At 39.5% G+C, this 27,597-nt stretch overlaps 1 protein-coding gene across 2 annotated transcripts in view; it reads left to right on the forward strand.

Moving 5' to 3' along the window:
- Window positions 1-597: 597 nt before the first annotated feature.
- The window catches only part of PPP2R3A (protein phosphatase 2 regulatory subunit B''alpha), a 191,941-nt gene continuing 164,941 nt past the window's right edge, over window positions 598-27,597 (forward strand). The window contains exon 1 of one of the 2 annotated variants that reach the window (XM_063442241.1): window positions 598-697. The gene's annotated coding sequence lies outside the window, so the exon portion shown is untranslated. The remainder of the gene's footprint in view (window positions 698-27,597) is intronic. The other variant, XM_063442239.1, reaches the window with a different exon arrangement.

A 27,597-nucleotide genomic window follows, 5' to 3' on the forward strand; every position in this document is an offset into this window, starting at 1 on the left:
CCCCCTTTTCACACCTCCAGTCACACCTGCTAGAATACACCTGTCCTTCTATGCAGAGCCAAATGCTTTTAGTTATAGTAATTGGGCTTTTGTTGTTTTTTTTTTATTATAATAATTTATTTATGTGTAAGGACATAAAGCTATAAAATAGGCGATTTATTACTTTTCATTAAAATAAAAAATTCCCCAAATAAACTACCAAATCACTTGCTCAAAACACAAAGCTAGTCTAGCGAAAACCAAGCACCACATTTATGTAATGTATATAATTTAAAAAAACTAGGGCTCTGGAAAAGGTTACCGCAGGCAATGGATATGACGCGCGTCCCCGTTTCCCCGAGCTGTGAGCCTGCCAGCCGGCGCGCCCCCGCCGAGCAGCCGCGCGCGGCCCACGTGCGCGCCGCCGTCTCTGCCGCCTTCTCACGCTATTGGCCCGAGGCCCACACCAGCCCCTCCTTTCTCGACGAGCTATAGGCTGGCCGCCCGAGAGCGGCTGGCTCCTCCCCCCCTCTCCCTCCCTTTCGGCACAACATACACACCCTGCACATGGGGAGGGGGCGTAGCGGCAAACTTCGGACCACGTGACAGCAGCTGGCAGGGAAGCCGGAGAGAGGCGAGCGGCAGAACTGAGTGAGAGCAGGAGGAGAGAGGACTGGGAGAGACAGGAGAGAGAGAGGCAGAGCCGCACTGTGTCCAGGTACCCAGCATTCACACACTGCACACAGACATAGCATGCTGCCCTCTGACATGACAGACATTCCCAGATTCCATGTACTGAGCTGTGTATGTAGTGTTACTGTCTGTACTGACACGTACTGCACACACACACACACACACACACACACACACACTGTCACTCACACACACACACTCACAGACAGTCACTCACACACACATACAGATACAGACACACACACAGATATACACAGACACACACACAGATATACACAGACACACACACAGATATACACAGACACACACACAGATATACACAGACACACACACACAGATACACAGACACACACACACACACACTGTCACTCACACACACTGTCACTCACACACACACTCACAGTTACAGACACACACACTCACAGACAGTCATTCACACACACATACAGACACACACACACAGATATACACAGACACACACAGACAGATATATACACACACACACACTGTCCCACCATCACTGACAACTACTGTCACATAGACTGGATACATACCTGACATGTCATGTGACCCCCACCTAATATTAACCCAATATCTATATACCATTACATAGGTAGACTGGCAATTTATATATATAGATAGACAGACTGACACCTGAACAAAATAATATAGATAGACTGGTATCGACTAATATAATATGGATAGACTGACACATGAACAAAATAATATAGACTGACTGGTACCTGACTAATATAATATGGATAGACTGACACCTGACTAATATAATATGGATAGACTGACACCTGACTAATATAATATGGATAGACTGACACCTGACTAATATAATATGGATAGACTGACACCTGACTAATATAATATGGATAGACTGACACCTGACTAATATAATATGGATAGACTGACACCTGACTAATATAATATGGATAGACTGACACCTGACTAATATAATATGGATAGACTGACACCTGACTAATATAATATGGATAGACTGGCACCTGACTAATATAATATGGATAGACTGGCACCTGACTAATATAATATAGATGGAATGGTATCTGACTAATATAATATTGATAGACAGGCACCTGACTAATATAATATAGATGGAATGGTATCTGACTAATATAATATGGATAGACTGGCACCTGACTAATATAATATAGATAGAATGGTACCTGACTAATATAATATGGATAGACTGGTACCCATCTAATATAATATGGATAGACTGGTACCCGACTAATATAATATAGATAGACTGGTACCTGACTAATATAATATGGATAGACTTGGACCTGACTAATATAATATGGATAGACTGGCACCTGACTAATATAATATAGATAGACTGGCACCTGACCAATATAATATGGATAGACTGGCACCTGACCAATATAATATGGATAGACTGGCACCTGACCAATATAATATGGATAGACTGGCACCTGACCAATATAATATGGATAGACTGGCACCTGACCAATATAATATGGATAGACTGGCACCTGACCAATATAATATGGATAGACTGGCACCTGACCAATATAATATGGATAGACTGGCACCTGACCAATATAATATGGATAGACTGGCACCTGACCAATATAATATAGATAGACTGGCACCTGACCAATATAATATGGATAGACTGGCACCTGACCAATATAATATGGATAGACTGGCACCTGACCAATATAATATGGATAGACTGGCACCTGACCAATATAATATGGATAGACTGGCACCTGACCAATATAATATGGATAGACTGGCACCTGACCAATATAATATGGATAGACTGGCACCTGACCAATATAATATGGATAGACTGGCACCTCTCCAAAATGATACGCACAGATTGGCACTTGGCTACAATTATATATTTTGACTTAAGTGGTATACAGAGAGAGACACCTGTCTAGAATAATATGCATAAACTGGCACCTGGCTAAAATGATACCTACAGACTGGCACGTGACTAAATTTTACTTGTTTGTGTAGACCGATAAATACCCAACAGTTTGTATATACAGTGGTTCCTGCATAGCGTGCAGACTGGCGTTTTCACATTATATGTATTAACAGGCATTCACCTCACACACATACATATATATATATATATATATATATATATATATATATATATATATATACATATACCAGTAACTACCTGAAATGTTTATATGCAGAAACTTGCCTTACCAATACAAAGGCTCTTATCTTTGGTAAAGTATGCACATATTAGTACCTAATCAATTTGGAGAAGGCTTGTATTCATCTAACGTTATATATATTTATCTAAAATGACACCAAGATAATAAAGAAATGTGTACTGACACCGGATTAAAGTGGCTTTGTCACCTCAAACGAAACCTTTGTGCTATTGTTCCCTCTTTCAGGATCGATTCTTTATATCTGATATGTTTCTTTTTAAAACTTAAAACAATATAGAGACAGCTTTGTTTTGTTTATTTTTCCTACGCTTGACAATTTTGACAAAGGGTGGAGCTTGGGACAAGCTCCACCATCTTTACAAAGAGATCCTACTTTGTCTTTTGTTTTAAGAGAAATAGATCAGAAATGAAGAAAATAACAAATTCTGTTGCCTGCATATTGTGCGAGCCGATGGCAGTCACACAATATGCACAGATTTAACATTGGCCATCCTTAAAATCTCATTCTGAGCTTGCCAATGATGCTCTGAGAGCAAAGTTCTTTAACTCTGTACGTGAACAATTTCTCAGTGAAATACTACACATGTTCACCGCAAGCACCATGAAAACGTTAAAGCACTGAAGTGGTCATGGTGCTTGGAGTATACCTTTCTTATCAAGGGCATGTTTTTGGAGTAGTAAACTGTATTGGCAGTCTATTGTCTCCCCACTTTAGTTATTTTTCTGTGCATTTATTTTCCCAATTTGTTGCTCGTTATGTTTACAATTGCAGGAAATTAGATTTTTGGTCCTTGCCTATTAGATTAATCCAGGATGTGTATGGATCAATGATTTTATGCTATGATTTTGTTAAATGCGTTTTATATATGTGATATCTTCTCCTCAGTACGTGTTACAGATGGGGTCTTGCTTCCCATTAACGATGAAACTATTGTCACGAGTGCTTTTCTTATAAGGTGTTTGAAAAATAACATGTGTGTATATTCTAAAAAGGGTCCATGCACTGATACATAATGTATCTTAATCGCAAGAATTTAGGCAAATTGCATTACATAATAGCAATCCTGGCTGAACGGGATATAGAAATACTAAAACCTGATTCATTCTATACAACAGTACTGTAGTACCTGTCTGATATATAAAAATACGGAGACATACCTCATGTTGTATAACCAATGAAACACTGAACACTTATTTAGCAGTTCCAACACTCCCGCCATGTCACACTGTTGACCTTAATCCCACATCCACCCCTCATTCCTGGAAACTTATTGGCCTTGCACTTGTCATTTGACCCTCCCTTCGGTCACAACAATTTAGTTCATTATAAATATACTTTTAATAATAGCACACACCTTGCATGCGGGGAGGGGGCATACACTTCACACCACGTGTCAACAAGTTACAGAGAAGACAAGTTAATTACCGTAGTTTTGTAAAAAAAAAAAATAGGTTATATGTGCTTACAAGTATGCAACATTACATAAAGCCAATACCTGTATACTAATGCACTTGATTTTTGCCCCATAATTGTATCCCTATGCATATGTATACAATTTGGCAGATACAGTGTACACAGTGTAACCTCGAAGTCTTCTAAAACGGATTTAATTGTGTGTGTGTGTCACATGTTTGGCATTGTATTGGTCATCTGGCAAACAAAATATCAAATGTTTTCCTACAGCGATAGCTCAGTTTTGTCTAAGGCTGGTGGCTATACTTTATACATAGACCAGCATTTTTATGGTTAAATAAGCAACTTAGCACCTAATTGCACTAAATGGCCAAACGTATGTAGACGCTCCTTCTAATTAGTGGATTTAGTTACTGCAGCCATATCTAATAGATTCTCACTTCCAAGCAGTCTTGTGCTGTAGAACTGAGTGATTTCTCAACATTCAGTTGTCCTAGGATGCCAATTTCCATCGGGTCCGTTTGCAAAATTTGTACCATGTTGCAGTTGCCACACATTTTTAATAAGTGCTGTTTTTGTTATGTGGAAATGCCAAGAACAACAAACTCTCTCTTCTTTAATGTTATGTAATGTGAGAATTGTAAATGTGTTTTCTGGAATGATAAATTGTTCGTAACTATCTAGTTAAGTTGGACAACCCTGATTTTGGATGGATTCCGAGAACTGATTGCATAGTATGCATGATGGAGGAATATGGTCTGGGCCTGTTTTAATTGTTTGTGCTAGCTCCTGTAAAGAGACATCTTACTTCGCTATGGATTGACATAATGCACAATTCCATGCTTCCAAATGTTTGTCAAGTTCTGAGGTTTTTGGATGGTCCTTTCTTGTTTCAGCACGACAGGGCTCCTGTGCACAAAACAAGGTCCAAACTAAAGGGGCTTGCGGAGATCATTGTGGAAGAACTTAACTGGTCTACACTAGCTCATCCTTCTCCCCCATTCTATACCTCTGAGATCAATTGCAACAAGTATTAGCAAGGACTAACAGCCCAATATCAGCCACTCACAGTTTCCTTTGCCTGAATGGTAGTACATCCCTACAGCAGCGGGAAAAACTTCCCACAAAAATAGAGACCGCTTCAGTCCCAACAGGGGGAGCGAACTCTATATTAAAATGAGTTCTTTTGAGATATTCAGTGAGAAAGTGTCTGTATTATTTGGTAATTTTGTGAATCATTGCACACAGCCCTACAACCTATACATTACATTGAGATGGAATTGTCTCCAACTGTGATTTAATGCAGAGGTATGCTGCACATTGCTGTTGTAACTCATTACTGGTCAATGCTATCTGTGCCTTACACGTCAATAAACCATTTAGAAATGTTCTAATGTATGTGCATGTATTATTTGGGCATAGTGTTAGCTCAGTAATGATGGTAACGTTATATCAATGTGATTATGCAATAGTGCACACTACCTCCTTCAGTTAATATCATTTGCATGTATAGCTGGAAGCATTGTTTTAAATATTGAGGATGCAAGTCAGCGCTTGACTGAAATATTGTTGGCCTATTTCTTGTATATTGAGCACAGATTGTATTCTTGAATTTATTTTCTGCCTTGTGCAGCAGTGTCCATCCCAAGCTTTTCTTCTTGATCACTTACTTTGTGTCTACCCCCTGAGCTGGAACGATATTCCAAGTATCTAAACCACTATATCTAAAAAAAAATCTATAATAATTTCAGATTCAAGCACTGGAAATTCACCTGGCTTTGTATGTTCTCTCTCTGGCTACCATCTTGTGATGGTATATTTCTAATATTAGAAATATATATCAAGCAAATTGTTGTTTCAGTCTTTCCCATTGGCAATACCTTGAAATAGGTTGGTGTAAAGGGCCGAAAGCAATACATATGCTGACCTTAATGCTATGGTCTGTCAGTGTGTGCTTTTTTATTTATTTGCTGTATTTTTGGCTTTTCTCTGAACTTTGCATCTAGGCATACATTATTATTATTTTTAAATTAAATAACCATATGTACAGTTCCATCTTGAACCGCAGTATGTGGGGCTCCTGGAAAGTACGTGTATACTTAATAATATAAAAAATAGCATGCAGCCAGAGAGACCATAAAATAAATGGGAAAAAAAATCCTATCCCCATGCTTGCTGAATGAAGGGAGTACCTTTTTTTGCAAACAATAACTTTCAAACAACCATAGCAGTCCTGAAGTTATTAGACTTCACCCTTAATCATTTTCAACCAGAACACTTGATTTGAAAGGAAATCAATATTTTACTCTATCTTACTAAATATTGGGTAAAAAGAAAGAAAATCTTAAAAAATTTGTTACGTGCAGACTGCAATGACCTTTATTGAGATTATAAGCGATGTCATGCAAATAGAGACTTTTTGATTGATAGCAATAGTGATATTGTTTTTCCTTAAATAAATAAATCCTAGAGTTTCTTTGTTCTTTTTTTGGGGCGAGCTATTTAAATCAGATACTGGAACCCCATTTGTTTATAACCTGTGGGACATTCTGTGTGTGCCATAGGATTGCCCATCGATTTCTAGGACTTGTTACTAATCTTACTAGTATACCTTGTTATATGCTGTCCCGCTGATCTGCTTGTAGTCTCTACAATTGATGATTATGTCATATAGTACATTGATTAATTGTGTGTTGCCTTTTTTTCAATATTACTGGTGTAGTGAAGTGATTTGTCTGCAAGATTATTGCTGATACATTTTATCATTTAGATTAGACAATTCTGGGCAGAGGGCCAGAGCAAAGAATATAGAGATGGGCAGGCATAGGAGAGCTATCCAGGCATCCAAGGTCTTGCCAGAGCCTGACCTAAACAGCATCTTAACAGATTTACTTATTGTGCCTGTTGCATGTACTATCACTTATGTCTCCCAACACCATTCATACTTTATTAAAGCATATGTTATTCGCTCATATATGAATAGCACATAGATGGATACATAACAATCAAAACACACTTTTTTATATATATTTAAGTTCATGAACATAACTAAATAAAAAATTTCAAGTGTTATTTTTAAAAAAAACCTGTTTAATAAGCAATGTGTGTTTTAGGGAAGCACAGTAGGAATGTAGAAAAAAGAGAAACGCAATTTATAAGGAACTATTAAAGGATCACTATAGTGTCAGGAAAACAAACCCCCTTCAGTTACTTACTTTAATCCAGCGCTGGGCTCCCTCGGCGCTGGTGACCTCTCCTCCCCCACCGACGTCAGCTCTGTGTGGAGCGGAATGTGCATGCGCGACAAGTGCCGCGCGCGCATTTAAACAGTCCATAGGAAAGCATTTCTCAATGCTTTCCTATGGACGTTCTGCACGCTGGATGAGAATTTCACATCCAGCGTCGAAGATGTGCCTCTAGCCAGGGGCGTATTAGCCGCGAGGCAAACAAGGCATTTGCCTTGGGCGGCATTTTCCAGGGGGCGGCAAAAAACGCTGCCCCCAAATGCCCAAGGCAAATGTCTTGTTAGCCTTGCGGCTAACAGACATGCTGGGCTGGTTGCTGGGCGGCCGGCGAGGGAGCTCTTCCCCTGAGCTCTCTGCTCAGCTCCCTCGCGCGCCGCCCGCAGAGTGAGACTGGGAGCCGGAATATGATGTCATATTCCGGCTCCACCTCCCAGCCTCACTCTGCAGGCGGCGCGCGAGGGAGCTGAGCAGAGAGCTCAGGGGAAGAGCTCCCTCGCCGGCCACCCAGCCTGCCCGCCAGTGCCGTCCTGCAGCCACTGGACCACCAGGGAATGGGAGAACCTCCCCACCCCCAGCATTCCCAAAGGTAAGGAGGCTGGGGGGGGGGGGGGGGAGTAAATAAAAAAAAAAGTGTTAATGTGAGTGTGTGTGTCTGTTAGTGTGTGTGTATCCGTGACTGTGTGTGTCTGATAGTGTGTGTGTCTGATAGTGTGTGTGTCTGATAGTGTGTGTGTCTCTGACTGTGTGTGTCTCTGACTGTGTGTGTCTGATAGTGTATTTGTGTGTCTGATAGTGTATTTGTGTGTCTGATAGTGTATTTGTGTGTCTGATAGTGTGTGTGTGTCTGATAGTGTGTGTGACTGTGTGTGTCTGTGACTGTGTGTGTCTGTGACTGTGTGTGTCTGTGACTGTGTGTGTGTCTGACTGTGTGTGTGTCTGACTGTGTGTGTCTGAGTGTGTGTGTCTCACTGTGTGTGTCTGTTAGTGTGTGTGTGTCTGTTAGTGTGTGTGTGTCCGACTGTGTGTGTTTGTTAGTGTGTGTCTCACTGTGTGTGTCTGTTAGTATGTGTGTCCCCGACTGTGTTTGTTAGTGTGTGTCCCCGACTGTGTGTGTTTGATAGTGTGTGTCTCACTGTGTGTGTCTGTTAGTGTGTGTGTGTCCGACTGTGTGTGTTTTAGTGTGTGTCCGACTGTGTGTGTGTGTCCGACTGTGTGTGTCCGACTGTGTGTGTCCGACTGTGTGTGTCTGACTGTGTGTGTCTGTTAGCTAGTGTATGCGTATCTGTCAGTGAATGTGTGTGTATTTAGAAGGCGGGGCAGGGGGGAAGGGTTGGGTGGGGGTGGCGCGCGCGCGCGGGGGGGGGGGTCTGAGTTTTGTCCTGCCTAGGGCAGCACAAAACCAAGATACACCACTGCCTCTAGCGGCTGTCAGGAAGACAGCCACTAGAGGTTGGATTAACTCTGCTATGTAAACATAGAAGTTTCTCTGAAACAGCTGTTTACATGAGAAGGGTTAAAACCTCAGGGACCTGGCACCCAGCCCACTTCATTGAGCTGAAGTGGTCTGGGTGACTATAGTGTCCCTTAAAAAAAAAAACATTTATGTATGGTTTTATTTCATGCTTATGATACTAGCACATCCCATAGTAACATGGAAGAGTCACTCACATCCCTATTGCAAGTAGACATTTGAAGTCTTCTTAAAACAAAAATTATAAAAAAAAAAATCACATCAGTGGAACATACATATTAGTTAGGTTTACCAGTTCCACCATGTTTTTGGGAAAACAAATCTCATATTCATATTGATGGGCAGCACATGAAAAGGGTTGCCCTGCATTATGTAGAATTCAGAAGAAGGTGTATAAGATTAAGTAATTAGACAATGAAGAATCCTTCAGAACATGGTGGATTTGACAACTCTAATGTTAGTGGAACCCTTTACTTATTTTTAAACCTCGCTGTTCTGTACATGTCTCTAGGATGTACCAAATTCAGTGTTAAGGTAATTAGTTCTACGGCCAACTTTCCATGTTTATTCAGCATATCCCATCCACTAGACATTTAAAAACATTTTTATGTATTATTTTAGATATCACTGTTCTATAATGAAATGTGGCTTTAATTGCTTTAGAACCATTGAGTATATTTTTGGAGCATGTGTAGTGCACATAGCACGTATACAAATAAATTAAATGGCTAATAAAAATGCTTCACTTGCAATATATACATTATGTCAATTTCCTATTTCATACAATCCTTCTCCTCATCCATTTTAGGCAGAGAACGCCGGCATCTATTCACAGAATGGAGAATAACAGTAATGTCATATTTTAGAATATTTCCAGTTTGTTTATTTTGGCATAGGAGTTCAATTACTTTATCAGTTCTCTACAATTACTTGGTTTAATGAATACATACTATAGTGATTGTATTGTAGCTCAAATGTTCAAGGTGAAGATAAATAGATTTTTGTTCCCCATTCTTATTATATTTTTGCTGACATTGTACTTTTAAATTAGAGTACAAAGATGATAGACATTATTTATCTTTTTGCTCAAGTCCTCACATTCGTGACAGCATGCTGTTTTAGCGTTGGGTAAGCCGAATAAAATTTTTAGATCTTTTTATTTTTTTATACATTTTCCTTTCAAATAAAAGATCTAGACACATTTCACAATATGTGGGAGACAAATGTTTCCAGTAATGAGCTAAACGCAAGTCATGACTGAAATATAGACAGGATTCAAACTGCTGGAATACACTGCAACGTGACATTTTGTCAGCACTTTGATAAAGTGAATCCGGATTATTGTTGACCAGTATCTACATATACACAACCATTCTCAGTATAGCTTATCAAATGGGTAAGCCAATATGTGCCATCTTTCTGGCCTTTCAAGGCATCACTGAGGAGAGGTTAAAAGGTACGCTAGTCTAAAATCACAGGAGCTCTGTTTTGTGTACCTATTGTCAAGGGTTAGATGATCGGAACCTAGCAAGTGATTCTGTCTTGTATTAGCTTAGTACACTGTTTTTATATGGCTGCTGTCTTCTATTTTTATAAATTGTAGTATTTGTGTGAGCTCATATGTTAATAGTACTAAATATAATACCTAGATTAGGTGAGAATAAGCCTGTTCCATCTGTTTGTTAACTTCTTGTGCCTTTAGTTGAGCCACTCTGTCTGCGACTTGGCATTTATTGGCCGTGGTTTGACTGTTTGAAAAACTCTTTGTGCTGTGTATAGTGTGTACCCATAAACATATTTTATTTACTTTGCCAGTTTTATAATGTAACTGTGCAGAACATGATGATCACACTCATAGGGCAGTGAATTTCAGTAGGGTGATGTAAACTTGGAAAACACATTTCCAGATTTTACAAATTAAAGCAAAATGGTACTGTAAGATATGCTTATATCGCATCCTCCAGATACTGTTTATTTTTATTTTTTTATTGAAGTTGAGTTGGCCATTCATCTACTATATAGCTGCCAAACCTTTCATTACATTGGATTCAACTAAACAACCATTGCAACTATTTTCCTTTTAATTGTGAAACAAAATAATAATCAAACATTGAAAACATTGATTTGTTTTATTGTGTCTCTGTAACATTACATGAGCTATTTTCTTCCTTAAAAGGACACTCCAGGCTGGTATTAACACTTTTTTTTTTTTTAAATCCATTTTTAGATTGTACATGACATTAAGAAAAAACAACCAATCTTAGTTCTCGTGCAAATTCTCACAAATTACATCAACAGCCTTGAGTTTTACCTACTTCCAGAAAGCCCCATTCTTAGACTGGGACCATGATGTATGTAGTGTTGAACTATTGGACATGATTAACCCTGCATAGAAATGGCTAATGTGTCAATCAGGAACTAGCTGTTTAACAGACTATGCATAAACGTGTTGACCTTCAAAATGCAAATGACATCTAGAATATGTCACACTGGAGGGGCTTACTAGAAGCTTTTAAACCTCTTTGTACTCGGCTTTGCATCTCTTCCTGATGACTTCTGATTTAATGGACTTTGTAAGTTGGGAGGGAGGGATAGAGAAGGACCTGATACATCACATACATACAACAAGAGAGAAGAGGAAGTATTGGGGAGGTGGCACATAGGAGGTAAGGTATGCAGAAGACTGCAAAACATTTATTAGCAAAATTGGGCATTTAGCTAATTACTTAGGCCAGAATATATAAAATGGCCTAAATAAATGTTTTGTGTTCTGGATTGTTCATTTAATTAATGTTTTCACATAAAACTATTGGGTTCAATTCTTGAGTACAGAACCGGAGTAAAGTGTTGGAACATATTCACACATACATAACTTTTCCAAGCTTCACATGTCGCAAACAAGCTACAAGACATATCTGTTAAAACACCAGCTGCTATTGTTAGTGATTACCTCCAGTCCCAGTGCAACAAATAGTATTACAGGTTAAATGAATTAAAAGTAATTATCAACTTCTGAAAGTTTGAGACTCTCCTGTAGAGATTAAAGGTAGACTCCCACCTCTATAACAACTCAAGTTGTTATGTTGGCAAGAGTGTCTGTACCCCTTTAGTGGTTACATTGTGTTTCAGCAGGTTAACCCTGTACAGTAGTTCATCCATGTCCCAGCTCTGCCTCCACTCTTCTTTGCTCCGACCTCCGCAATGATCGTAAAGGTTTGCGGGGTAGCCGGTGATGAGCTGAGGAACCCATTGACAGTCGCCCATTGAGTGGAGCATTGGGCATGCTATGGATAAGTTAAATGCATATCTTGGCACACAGAAAGTCTACATTTTGCGTAATGTCTTTGATATTTACTTATCACTTTCCATGATCTTTTGATAGACACAGGTGATAGACATTTTAAATGATTCACTGGCCTCTAATAATCCTAAAGCAGGACTGGTCAGTGGTTCTAGGTAATAGCACACCTATTATTCACAGTCAGCAGCATAGTAGTCTGAGAATTGATACAGAGTTGTCAAAAACTGTATTCATTGTAATTTATTAGATTTGATTTCTGAAAGCATTAACATCTCTATAAATTATATTCTGTTTCGTGCTGGACATTCACTGAAGTGTGAATTGTTGATTATTCAAGGTGAATTCAATGCGAGTTTGACATTTAAGGCCACAGTTGTCAAATAGCAAAAACTTAAGTGACTCGGATTATTTTTACAAAGTCTAATTTGACCTCAAATTTAAAAATTCACTTTTCCCGTCTAAATAATTCACACGTCAGTGGATAAAACCCTGTTAAGTGAGTTTTTGCTCCGTAGAGACCCAAGAGCTATCAAGGTAGTGAACTTGGAAAATAAAAATATCTAGGAAGATGAGATAAGAAAAAATGGCACTTTAATGGAAACTGAAATCATTACTATATCTGGTGTCAGCAGAATTGTTGTTAAAACTATATCTCAGGCTTGTGTTAGGCGTAGAATGAGTTCTGAAAAGATGTGATTTGCTGATGTGGTTTATATTGTGAAGCAATACTTTAGGATGGTGCTGCAATTTAGTGATTTCATGGGGAAACAGAAACAGCATTCATTATATGCAGTGTAAATATGTCAGGGTAGCTGTTTATGGGGATGACATTTTCTGTGGCAGCTGCAAGTTGTTTAAAAACAATATTTTTTGATGACTTTTGTTAGAAGACTATGTTTGAAATATTTTTGCAAACTGTATGCATTCTAATTTCCTTATGCTTGCAGTCTGAGAACTGGCTGTGTACCATTTACGGTGTGAGCAAATCTGATCCTGACACAAACTTGAAAGTTAAACCAGACCTGTGGACTTACTCTCATCACCTCAGGCAAGGCGTACATAATTATTCAGCTTGATTTAAAGGGAAGTATAACACCGTAACTATGCGTCAGTGGTTCTAGTCCCTGCATTCAATTGCTGTCATTTCACTGTTAAGAGACAAACTATTTTCAAATGGTTAACGGGTTACTCCAATCTTTTTTAATTAAATAACTTTTTAAATTTACAATGCTTTTTTGAGCATTACTAATAACGCCCTCCTTTTGGAAAACCATATTAAGTTGTAAACTTACCTTGAATCTGGTTTCCATGCCCCCATCTGATTGCAAACCTCTCTTGCGATGTCCAATCAAATGATGTCCAATCAAATGCTTCTTACAGAGAAGCATTTGCTTCGACCATTCTCACTGGCTCAGATTGCATATGAGGATTTGGACAATGGAGAGAGGAAATATAAAAAAAATAGCATTAACTATAGCAGGGTGGGAGGGAAGGCTAAAATAAAGAAGGAAAGGATGGAGGTTACATGCCTTTAAAAAATATATATATTAATGGGTAGCTACTGGCTTAGCAGGGGTAGGCAACCTTTGGCACTCCCAACTACATCTTCCATAATGTTGGCAAAGCATCAGGAGATGTAGTCCACAGAATTTGGAGTGCTGAAGGTTGTCTACCCTTGGCTTAGAGCAGTGGTACCCAACCCAGTCCTCAAGTACACCCTACCAGTTCAGGATTTAGGGATTTAGGGATTACCCAATTGTATCTAAGGTTTATTTAGAAAAAAAAAAAAAAAAAAAAACACTTGAGACACAAAAGGATAATCACTAAATCCTAGACTGGTAGGGGGTGCTTGAGGACTGGGTTTGGAACCCCTGGCTTAGAGCAACTGCTGAGTGTTCTAAGCCAGTTCAGCATTGCTCCTGTACAGCGGCAGTCCAAGCTTCCTCAAACTGATTTTCTGAACCTGCATGTGGAAAGGGACAGCAAGTAAATGTTTATCTTCTAATGGTAAGGAAAGGCCAGTGACCTCCTAGCACCATAACAACTTTATTTTGATGAGGTTGTTGTGGTGCCCCAGCTGTTCCTTTAGATGTACAAATCCATACTTCTTTTTCCTTCAAGTGGAGGCCATCTTATACTGTAAGCTCTGCCCATTGCATCTGCAGTAAGCATAGTTAGAAAGTGAAGAGTAAACCTCTAGCACTAATTCTACATCTCTCTATTAGAGACACATCTGTTGGTAGATCATGTATGTTTATCTTGTTTCTTTATTTTCAACTTTCTTTTTCATTCCTAGTTAACTATTTAGGGGTTACCCCCCATTTTTTGAAAAGTGAAAACTGCAGACATCATGGATAGAGGAGAACAAAATAGACGCCAATTTTGGTGAAGATGACAGTAAAAATAAATAAGGCACATGGCAATGGGATTGATCATTAAAGGGTATCTGTCACCTCAAAGCTATTTCTCTAATATTATGATGCTGTTACATACTAAAGTAGGGATGAGTTTTTGTAATTGATTTTTTTTACATATATTTTATACAAAAAAATCTATTTCCTTTAAGTACTTGGTAAAAGGATTATTATTTGAAATATAGTTTTTGATGTGTTGGGTGTCCTTTAAGATAAAAGGGTCATAAGCAAAGGAAGACAAAAAAGCATGACAGGGCCACTTTAAAGGAACACTATAGTGTTAGGAATACAAACATGTAATCCTAACGCTATGGTGTTTTCCCCCTATGCTTCTCATAGAGTACTCCTCCAATCAAATGCTTTCTATGAGAAGCATCAGGTTGAGGTTTGAGAACTGAGTCAGCCTTTAGTGGATGTCAGTGAAAGCCACTAGAGGGGTGTGTTTAGCCCTGCAATGAAAACATTGCCATATCTACCAAACGGAAATGTTTTACATTGAAAGCTAAAATGACAGGGGCACGGCACTTCATTGAGTGGCCCTTTATAGTGTCCCTTTAATATAGCCATGCTTCATACATTTTCCGTTGGCACTAACTGGAGTGATTGCAGTGACTACTTCCTATAGAAATCATAGCAATTCCCTCTTTAGTTGTGGTGCTGAAAAATTGATAAACAGGTTGGGGGGGAGAACCTATATTTTTAGATAGTTTATTTATTTGTTATAGATTTGCTACAATTTCCGATAAGAGAATGTAAAGATGGAATTTCTTTTGTAAAATGTTAACATTTTGTGTGTACCATCACAGGTACACTTTAAAGGCTGCATTAGCTAAAATAAATAAATACATAATAAATAAAAACTATTACTGGGTTTGTAAATGTGACCACTGATAGAGCAAGGCTTTAGTTGGAATATTGCACTCAAAGTGTTCATCTGTTTAGACTTAAAGCAGCACCGTCACTTTTGGGAATGTTTGCAGATTTTTAAAGACGTCTTAACATGACCTGTCACTTGCACGGTGGTGGTAAGGGGAAGCATTGTCATAATTTTGCTGCCATACTTCTTCGGCTTCTAGTGATGTCTGCTAGGAGTCATTATTACACTCTCCTGCATATGGGAGTTTATAAAGGATCCCACAAGGCCATGAAATATTAGATAATCTCTTGTATGTGCAATAATGTACCATATGTATCTATTGTGCATCATGCAAGATAAAGCCTGTTCCCATCAGCGTGGCAAAGATTGCCAGAGATTGGCAAGTAAATATGACAAAGTCCTTACTGTGTCTCCTGCAAATCTTGGGCTGGAATTTCAAAGTAATTTCAACACTGTAAAAAATATATTTTTTGTCATAAACATTCTGAATTTATGAAAAGCTCAAAAGTGACAGAACTGCTTTAACTTTAATGCCAAATACAAAATAGGTAATCTTCATCACATTCCATGCCTCCCAGGGCCAGTTTTAAGAGAACCACACCTATAATGTGCAGACAGTATAATTTTATTCACATTGTAACTTTTTTTTTTTCTCTTCACTCAATCTTAAGCATAATAATCAAGGTCTGTAATTCACCATGGAGACGGATGTTATGTGAGGCAATTCTATGATCATGTTCACAGCTGTATGCTGGATTATTACACCGTGATTTCCAGAGGAAAACCTATTGTTTGGTCCAGGCTTGCTGTGTTGCCGTTTGCTTCCACAATGTGCGGGGGGCAAGAGGAAACTGAGAGGTCAATAGACTTGCTAATAACTGATTAGATGTGGCATGAGTGTAATTGCTTAGGAACTTCCTACAGAGTGGCTGTAGGTTTCCATAGTACGTGAAATAACATTATTATGCAGCCTGACTTAAAACAACCCGTGCCAGCTTCTAATTTTTGTATTGGCAAAATAAGGATACTGAAAAATTCTGTATCTACATTTTGTTCTCCCTACCATGCATAATACATAGCTTTTCCATATTATTTATTCTGTATGTGTCTTAAATCCATCTAGCTGTAATAGTACAGAATATGTCAGACCGCGTGGCCAAAAAAAGAATTGCACATCAGTTAAAGTGACTTTTATTACATAATATATGTATAATGTTAGAATATCTGTATATTATAGTGGCACACGTCAGTTTACTACCTTCGAGGACCAGGGAAATACAGCTTGAATATTGCACCAATTCTCAAATAAGATAGAAAAAGCAATAAAAAAGCAGCATGCTAGAACCGCAGACTGGTGCATTAGGGTAGTATGGCGTGAGGAATGTGGGGAGTAATGGACTCCTTCAAAAAGAGTTCTAAGCCAAATAAAGACAAAGTTACAAAATAAAATGCAGACAACACAACAACACTATACATCTTACAATGTGTTAATAATATAATCAATGCAGTGTTTTTATGTATCTACCACTACCTGCTGGTGTTAAAAATATTTATGCTTACTATAGTTGGAGCACTATCTTTAAAGGGACACTATAGTCACCAGAACGACTACAGCTTATTGAATTTGTTCTGGTGAGTAGAATCATTACCTTCAGGCTTTTTGCTGTAAACACTGTCTTTTTAGAGAAAATGCAGAGTTTACATTACAGCCTAGTGTTAACTTCACTGGCCACTCCTCAGATGGCTGTTAGAGATCCTTCCTTGGTCATGGCTGCCTAAAATGCATCCAAACATTCAGTGTCTCCACGCTCTGCATGCAGAAACTGAACTTTCCTCATAGAGATCCATTGATTCAATTCCTCTCTATGAGGAGATGCTGATTGGCCAGGGCTGTGTTTGAATCATGCTGGCTTTGCCCCTGATCTGCCTCTTTGTCAGTCTCAGCCAATCCTAAGGGGAAGCATTGTGATTGGATCAGGCTACCACTTCTGATGATGTCAGCAGACAGCTTGTTTTTCTGAGGCATACAGCATGCAGACCTACAGCTTCAGGCTTGAATACAGTAGGATTTTGCTATATTTATGGAGGCATGAGGGGCCCAGGGGGGCTAGATGGTGGTTTTAACACTATAAGGTCAGGAATACATGTTTGTGTTCCTGACCCTCTAGTGACCCTTTAAACCCTTAAGGACCAAACTTCTGGAATAAAAGGGAATCATGACATGTCACACATGTCGTGTCCTTAAGGGGTTAAATCAACACTTTAGTGTTAGGAGTACAAAGATGTATTTATAACACTAACATGTTCCTCTGCCCCCACAGACCCCTTCCCGGTAGGTGTAAATGGTTAAATAACACTTTATTCACTTCAAGGTCCCTTGGCGCTGGCCTGCACTCATACTCCTCCAACATCACCCGATGGAGGGAATGTAATGCACATGTGTGTCAAGCACCTTAGGGGCACTAGGCTTTACCCATAGGAAAGCATTGCCTCAGTGATTTCCTAAGGGGTTTTCCTTCATGTTGAATGCCATCGTGCAGAGTGTAAGGAGGTCCAGCATCATTTCACGGAGTCAAAATCCATGTGATAGACAACCACTAGAGGCAGTCTTCATATTGCGATGTAAACATTTACATTTCTCTAAAACTGTTTTACATTGCAGGACTAAGGTGGACAGGGACATTGCGCCCAGACCACTTCAATGAGATGAAGTAGTCTGGGTGCCTGTAGTGTCCCTTTACCATTTTGGAGGTATTCATTAGTGAGTTACTTTTTAAAGTGTGAATCAAATATTATGCCAGAATGGCCAAATTGATATGGAATTTTTTAAACTCAAATTAGCTTTTGTGGCCTAAAATGTAAAAAATATTTGAATTCACATTTTTGTAAATAACTCCGTAAGTCTTGAATTTGGAAGAACTAACAATTGCCCATGCTCTATTCTCACGTGCGCGAGAGTACAGCATTGAAATTGGCTCTTGGCAAATGAAACACCAGTAGCTGAAGGGATCTCGCGGAAAAACATTGCGACTGCCATGAGGAACAGATTCAGGTCAGTAAAAACTACCTTCCCCTGCTCCTCACAGCCACCGAAATGAAAAATATGCAGCAAAGACCCCAGAATGCGTTGCTTTATATCCCTGCACTTTCTCTTTTAGGCTTCTATGTGCTGCCTGCGTACCTTCAGTTATTCTTTCGAAACAATCAATACCTATTATGACTATGAAATATTTGACCTCTTTCTGACCCCATAAAATTGTATCAGTCAATACAATTCCATGTGTAATCGGTCAGGGTTTGCATTGCACAGAATATTACTATAGATGTAGTTTAAGCATTTATTTCCATGACAGGTCTGTGTGGAAGTAAATAGAGCAAAGTTGCTATAGGAACCTGGTGCTTCAGAGTAGGAGAATATAGTTAATACGAATATACACTGTGTGCAGAATTATTAGGCAAATGAGTATTTTGACCACACCATCCTCTTTATGCATGTTGTCTTACTCCAAGCTGTATAGGCTCGAAAGCCTACTACCAATTAAGCATATTAGGTGATGTGCATCTCTGTAATGAGAAGGGGTGTGGTCTAATGACATCAACACCCTATATCAGGTGTGCATAATTATTAGGCAACTTCCTTTCCTTTGGCAAAATGGGTCAAAAGAAGGACTTGACAGGCTCAGAAAAGTCAAAAATAGTGAGATATCTTGCAGAGGGATGCAGCACTCTTAAAATTGCAAAGCTTCTGAAGCGTGATCATCGAACAATCAAGCGTTTCATTCAAAATAGTCAACAGGGTCGCAAGAAGCGTGTGGAGAAACCAAGGCGCAAAATAACTGCCCATGAACTGAGAAAAGTCAAGCGTGCAGCTGCCAAGATGCCACTTGCCACCAGTTTGGCCATATTTCAGAGCTGCAACATCACTGGAGTGCCCAAAAGCACAAGGTGTGCAATACTCAGAGACATGGACAAGGTAAGAAAGGCTGAAAGACGACCACCACTGAACAAGACACATAAGCTGAAAGGTCAAGACTGGGCCAAGAAATATCTCAAGACTGATTTTTCTAAGGTTTTATGGACTGATGAAATGAGAGTGAGTCTTGATGGGCCAGATGGATGGATTGGTAAAGGGCAGAGAGCTCCAGTCCGACTCAGACGCCAGCAAGGTGGAGGTGGAGTACTGGTTTGGGCTGGTATCATCAAAGATGAGCTTGTGGGGCCTTTTCGGGTTGAGGATGGAGTCAAGCTCAACTCCCAGTTTCTGGAAGACACCTTCTTCAAGCAGTGGTACAGGAAGAAGTCTGCATCCTTCAAGAAAAACATGATTTTCATGCAGGACAATGCTCCATCACACGCGTCCAAGTACTCCACAGGGTGGCTGGCAAGAAAGGGTATAAAAGAAGAAAATCTAATGACATGGCCTCCTTGTTCACCTGATCTGAACCCCATTGAGAACCTGTGGTCCATCATCAAATGTGAGATTTACAAGGAGGGAAAACAGTACACCTCTCTGAACAGTGTCTGGGAGGCTGTGGTTGCTGCTGCACGCAATGTTGATGGTGAACAGATCAAAACACTGACAGAATCCATGGATGGCAGGCTTTTGAGTGTCCTTGCAAAGAAAGGTGGCTATATTGGTCACTGATTTGTTTTTGTTATGTTTTTGAATGTAAGAAATGTATATTTGTGAATGTTGAGATGTTATATTGGTTTCACTGGTAAAAATAAATAATTGAAATGGGTATATATTTGTTTTTTGTTAAGTTGCCTAATAATTATGCACAGTAATAGTCACCTGCACACACAGATATCCCCCTAAAATAGCTATAACTAAAAACAAACTAAAAACTACTTCCAAAAATATTCAGCTTTGATATTAATGAGTTTTTTTGGGTTCATTGAGAACATGATTGTTGTTCAATAATAAAATTAATCCTCAAAAATACAACTTGCCTAATAATTCTGCACTCCCTGTATATATATTTTTTTTAGATTGTTTCCTTTATTTGAATAATGTAATGGGTTAGTCATTTGAAGAAGGATCTCTGTAGGAGACAAAAAAAACAAATAGTCTACTCAGCTGCCCAAATATTTTATAAAATAAAAAAATCTAGAGATTGCTTGCCTTGATAACATAAATACAGACATACTGTTGAAAATGCATATGGATAGGACAATGAAATGCGCTAACAAACACGTTGTGTTTTAAAAATTCTATAACCGGCACTTGCATGCTTGAATTCATTTAAAAACAGACAACACCCACAAATAAAAGAACTACCATAAAAAAGATTGGAACATGCCAAATCCGAAAGAGAGAAAGAGAGAAAGAGAGAAAGAAAGAAAGGAACATAACTAAATCAGTGTGGGTTTAAACCTATGATCAAAGTCAGATTTATTTTAAGCTGATGATCTGTGTCCAGTCAGATATTTCTTAGACAGATGTGATAAGGACACATAGCGCTGATACCGGAGAAACTGACGGAAGCCAAGCACAGAGAGATGGACACAGGTTTCTTCAGGAAGGAAGATATTCTTTATTGGATCACCGATCGGGACTCAGAGGGACTAATGTCACCAAAATACAGCAAGTTCTGAGCCCCGGACAATAGTGCAGGCTCCTTATATAGGCACATAACTCCTCCCATATTAAGCTCCACCCGCACATTCTCTTGACCAATCAATACAAATAAGAATTAACTTCCTGCTTGACCGCATGGCCTGTCCAGCACAATGGAGGAGGGGAATACTACATCCTGTATTCTTGCACATGCTCCGTACACTACTGATCGTATCTTGCCTCGTGCAACCAACTGATCGATACGTCAGCATATGCACGTACACATGCCACGTGGTAATCTCGGCCTACTAAATTTATTTTTACCGAGATTCCACCACAGCGCATGCACAGCAGTCAGTGGGGTCTTCTCATATATATGCATAGGACACACACAGTATTGAGAGCTGACACCCATAGCTGCCATAAGAAATTTTGGAGCCCCCTAAAAGTCTAGGCCCCCTTGTGTACACAAGGATGCAGTTTGTGTAGAGTGCTTAGTTTGTGTAGTGGATGCAGTGTGTGTGTGTAGTGGATGTGTTCATGTAGTGGTTGCTGTGTGTAGTGGATGCAGTATGTAGTGGATGCAGTGTGTGTGTGTGTATATATGTGGGGTAGGTAGGGAGTGCATTCTATGATTGTCAATCTCTCAAAAACTGAGCTCCTTGTCTTTCCTCCTCCTAATACTGAGCCTCCTCTTTCGCTCTCCCTTCAAGTTTGTGGTACCAACATCAGTCCAGCCTTGCAAGCGCGCTGTCTTGGCGTCATACTTGACTCTGGTCTCACCTTTGAGCCCTTACATCCAGCATGTTGCCAAATCCTGTAGATTCCATCTTAAAAACATAGCCCGCATCCGCCCCTTTCTTGCACCAGATACTACCAAGGAGCTTGTCCATTCTCTAGTAATTTCCCGCATGGATTATTGTAACCCTCTCCTGATTGGTCTTCCCAAAAGCAGTACTGCACCCCTACAGTCTGTAATGAACGCTGCTGCTAGACTGATTTTCCTCTCTAGTCGTTTCTCTCACACCTTACCCCTCTGCCAGTCCTTACACTGGCTTCCTGTATGCTATAGGAGTCAATTCAAGGTACTAACTCACACCTATAAAGCACTGAACAACTCTAGCCCCTCTTATATCTCCTCACAGATCCATAGGTATGTCCCTTCTCGGTCTCTCCGCTCTTCCCGTGACCTCCTCCTGTCCATTGTCCGCACCCGTACGGCCAACTCGCGCTTGCAGGACTTCTCGCGGGCGGCTCCCTTCCTATGGAATAGCCTGCCTACCGCCATCAGACTCTCCCCTAGTCTTGCATCTTTTAAGAAGTGCCTTAAAACCCATCTCTTTAGGAAAGCTTATGGCCTCCAAGACTAACCCCGACCTCACATACCTGTCTCTTGCCCTCTCCTAAAGGGCAGCCCATTTGATTGCAGATTCCTGTCCTAATGTGTTTTACACCCCATCTCCTATAGAATGTAGGCTCGATTGAGCAGGGTCCTCTTCAACCTATTGTTCCTGTAAGTTTATTTGTAATTGTCCTATTTATAGCTAAATCCCCTCTCATAATATTGTAAAGCGCTACGGAATCTGTTGGCACTATATAAATGGTAATAATAATAATAATAAGGGCAAAATTTGTGTGTATTTATATATATATATATATATATATATATATATTTTTATTTTTTTTATTATATTTATTTAGGCGGGACAGTACACTCCCTGGTGGTCGGTGGCTTTGTGCAAGCTACCTGGTGCCTGTATATTGTACCAAACGCCATCTTTACAGCTTCCGACAGTTCCTCTCTCCAATTCTCACGAGCCTGGCCTGCGCGTCTCACGGAGCGTAGCTGTGGTAACCTGTTCCTACACTCTGACATCCGGGGGCTTACGAGAGTTGGAGAGAGGAGCTGCCAAAAGCTGTCTCCTCTTCATTATACAAGCAGCTGGGTGCCTGAAGGGGCATATATAGCGATAATGGCTAAATATGTGACATTAGGAATGTGGGATCCGGGCCCCGTACAGCCGTATCAGCTGTACCCCTAATGGCAGCTCTGCTAGCACTTGACTTGAAGTAGGTTCAGTGTTTTTTTTTTATCTACCTTAGAAATGTAAGCTGCCATTTCTCAGAAACAGCACAGTTTTCATTTCCAAGACTGAAGAGGCAGCATCTGTGCCCCAAACTCAGACTGTCCCTTTATTTATTTATTTAATTATTTATTTATTTATAAAATATTTTACCAGGATGGACACATTGGGATTTCTCTGGTTTTCAAGTATGTCCTGGGTCCATAAAACACTGCATTGTTACAAAAGGATACAATAGCGCAAAAATACAATATACAAACATACATACATACATACACACATATATAAATTTAATACAGGTAACAGGTAATTAATATATTCAACCATGACAGGTGCATTTTGTGCTGAGGTATATTGCCATAGATCTCTTAAAAGATTTTAGATTGAATGAAGACTTGACTGTGTCCCTGAGGTTATTCCATAATTGCAGTGCTCTGTAGGAAAAGGAGGATCGAGCCACTTTATTTTTGTATTGCGGTATGCTAAATATCGTGCTGGTACTGGATCAGAGGTTATTGGAGGTGGGAACAGCCAGGGAGATCATTCTACTCAAGCAGGGTGGGAGCTTCCCAGAAATGCTCTTATGCACAAGGCTGGAAAGATGAAGAGTGCATTGGGATTCCAGCGACAGCCAGTTTAGCTCTTTTAACATGTGGTGGGTAAAGTAATTACATTCTAGTGCAAAGCGGCAGAACAAATGAAATAACGCATTAAGTTTATTAAGGTGGGTTTGCGGTGCGGGTGCATACACTACATCCCCATAATCAATGACCAATCAATTAGCATTTGTGGCACTATCTGTTTCCTTTCTGTAGGGCATAGGCAGGATTTGTTTCTGTACAGGGCACCTAGTTTTGAGAAAAGTTTTGAAGAGATTTTTCAATGTGAAGGGTCTAGATATTTAAAAGAACAGACTGCTGTCAGTGTGCTATTTGAATTTGTTCTGATACACATCTGTGGATTTTGCAGTTGATGTAATTTAGGTACAGTTCCAAAGATCATTGTAACGGTTTAGTCAGTGTTTAGGAAGAGTTTGTTAACCACTATCCACCTTTATACCTCTGTGAATTGGTTTTGGAGCACAGCCTCAAGCTGCAGTAGATTGGGTTTACTAGCGTAGATTACAGTGCCGTCTGCGTACATGTGTACAGTTGAGGATTTGCAGACGTTAGGCAGATAATTTATAAATAATGTGAATAGCAGGGGGCCAAGTATGGAGCCTTTGGGAACACCACACGTGACTGGAAGAGGGAGGGAAGTGCTATCAGAAATGGCCACATATTGGAATCGGTCTGAAACAAACGATCAAAACCAGGTTTGCGGACAGTCACCAATGCCTGAGTTTTTACATTTTTGCAAAAGAATACCATGGTCTGCTGTGTTAACGCCTTGGCAAAATCAAGCAAAATGGCTACAGCTAAGTCTCCTTGTTCCATGCCAATTTGGATGTCATTGCAAACTTTTAAGAGAGCAGTCGAAGTTGAGTGATTTGGATGAAAGCCTGATTGATCAGGGGTCAGATAATTTGATTGTTGATAATATTCACATAATTGCACATGGACGCATTTTTCCAAGATTTTTGACAATCCGGGGAGCAATGATATCGGGCGATAGTTAGATACCAAAGTATTGTCATCACTTTTAGGGATAGGTACAACTTTTGCAGTTTTCCAAAGTTTGGGTATGTATCCTGACACCAGGGATTCATTGATAAGGGTAGTGACCGGTTTGGCAATTGCTGGCACCCGAGCTTCAGCAACATTGCTGGGATTTGATCTGGTCCACACTGGTTTCTCATTTTTAAATTATTAAGATGTTTATTAACGACACTAACAGGCACAGGTCTAAAATTGAATTTCTCTATATGAGGATTTTGAAGATTTGGCAGGGTCTGATCTTTTTCTTGCGGTCTGCAAATGAGTGTAATTTGTAATCTTCGCAACCAGGGTGGTAACACACCCAACAATATAATTATTAAAGGCATTTGCTACATCTAGGGGGTGTTGCAGTGTTTGGTTGTCCATTTTGACAGTGGAGGGTTGGGAGTGGATTGTGGGGGTTTGTATGCTATTTATGATTTTCCAGAAGTTTCTTGAGATTGATAGGTTGTTGTTCAAATGTTCACTGAAATATTGGGCCTTTGCCATTTTTGTTTGTTTTGTGAATGCATTTTGCCAATGTCTGTCTGTAAGTACAATGATCGTTCATGGAGCCAGTACGCTTGAACTTTGACCACAGTGAATCTCTAAACTGGTAAATTTGAATGAAGTCCGCTGTAACCCAGGGCAGGTGTGTCCCTTTTAGTCGCACTTTACGCAGAGGGGCATACAAATTCCAAATAAATGTAATTGCAGAGTCTAGACCTGGTATTAGACCAAATCTGTGCCATGGTATGGCCTTGAGATAATTTAAAATAGATTCAAGATTGAATTTTTTGAAAGACCTGGTGATTATAATCTTGGGAGGGGATTTAGTGGCCTTTGTTTTGCGTATGCAGTATACTAGAGACAGTGGTCACTGAAACTGTTGGGGAGAACGCCCGCCTCCTGGATTCTGTTAGGACAACTGGAGAGAATCCAATCTAGCAAGGTATGGTTCTGGCTTTTAATATTAATGCGAGTTAGGGAAGAAATTCATTGTGTTGGCTGCAAAGTCTTAAACAGTGTACATGATTTATTAGTTTTAGGATTCAGCAATATGAAAATCTCCGAAAACCAACAATTCACTTTTTTGAGCTACAGTTTCACTTAGTAGTTCGGCTATGTCAGAAAGGGAGTGCACCGGAGAGCTAGGTGGGCTGTAGATTCCAGCAACAATGATAGTTTTAGTGAAAGGCTCATCATTCCTTTTCACCCACCTCTTTTTATTTATTTTTTTGTGTGTGTGATGCACCTGTGATATACTATACTGACAGTACAATTGAGTGTGTGGAATTTTGAACTTCATGCTTCTAGATTTATATCAATTGTCTTACTTTTTTTCACCATTTGAAAGCTTTTGCCTTGTATGTTTAACTGACACACTCTGGCTTCTTTTAAATATTATTTTGGCAGTGTGACCGTATTATCAGAGTTTAACTATGTGGGCGGCCTCAGGATAAAAAAGTTTTAGAATAAGTAAAGATGCCAAGTACAGAGAATCTCCAAATACTTTAAAGCAGCCGTTTTTTTGGAGCTATTAAATGTTTTCCACTCTGATTTAGCCAGTAGATAAAGCCATACAATGTCTTACATTCACAAAGCTTTTTGTGCTAGCTATTTAAAATGACTTCAGCATACCTTTTTAATAATGTCAACAAAACACACACCTGTCAGAACTAAGCACCTCTAGTCTGGCTACCAGGTAGCCGCAGCACCAAGAATCTCCCCTATAAACTGTTTGAAAACCGTAAGAAGCAATATTAGTAAAGTAGGTGCTATTAAATATGTGCAAAGACCGTAAATTCCTGCTGTATCCATCAACATCTTTTAACCCAAATAAAATCTTTAAAGCTAAAAGTAAAGCACAAAAGAGAGGAGCTTCCGCATCGTGAATTACCTTTAACATAACGAAAATTTATTAAATGCACTCATACAAAGTTGGTGCCGAAAAAAGCACTGATATAATAGTTGTCAGGCCTATCCAAAGTGTCCGTAGACCAAAACGCCAGTGTTTCCCCTTGGAATTTAGCTGTCTGTCTCCTTTACATTCCTAAAGCTGTTATGTTTGCTCCTCTTCAAAGCACTACAGTGATTATGGTCCACCATTTATCTTGGCCCGACCATGAGATCTCCACCACTAAGGAGACATCTTTGCAATGTAGTCTTTAACGGATTTTACCATGGTAAGACTGAACTGTGCAATCAGTGGAGGCAGCCCGGCAATGGGATGCAAGACCCACTAATGTGGAAATAGTCAGAAATTCTGAATGCTTTCAATATGAATTTCAAATTTAAGGCTAAAATAGCTGAACTGGAAAAATTATCCCAGTCAATTTGCGATATTATGATTCCTTTCCAGCTACTTTGGCCTTAATGTGAAATTCATTTTGAAATCACTATAATTCTCATTTAATGAATAACCTATTCCGGTGTTACCAGAGCCATATTGAAGCTCCTTGCACCATGCTCCCTGTAACACAAGAACCCCCTGGCTCTTTTAAATCATTATCCATATTACCAACATGCACAGTGGCCACTCACAATTCTGTCTTTCTCAGCCAAAACACTGTTCCAAAAGTAGGTCCAAATGTTTCTGTAATAATCAGACCAGGAAATGATACGACATGCCACCAATATCGCTAGGACTAATACTTGTGTATCCTGAGAGTAATGTCAAGGCAAAAATCCTTTGCATATACATTAATAACATTATACAGCTGTGCCTTC

Source organism: Pelobates fuscus, chromosome 2, assembly GCF_036172605.1.
Source record: "Pelobates fuscus isolate aPelFus1 chromosome 2, aPelFus1.pri, whole genome shotgun sequence".
Lineage (NCBI taxonomy): Eukaryota > Metazoa > Chordata > Amphibia > Anura > Pelobatidae > Pelobates > Pelobates fuscus.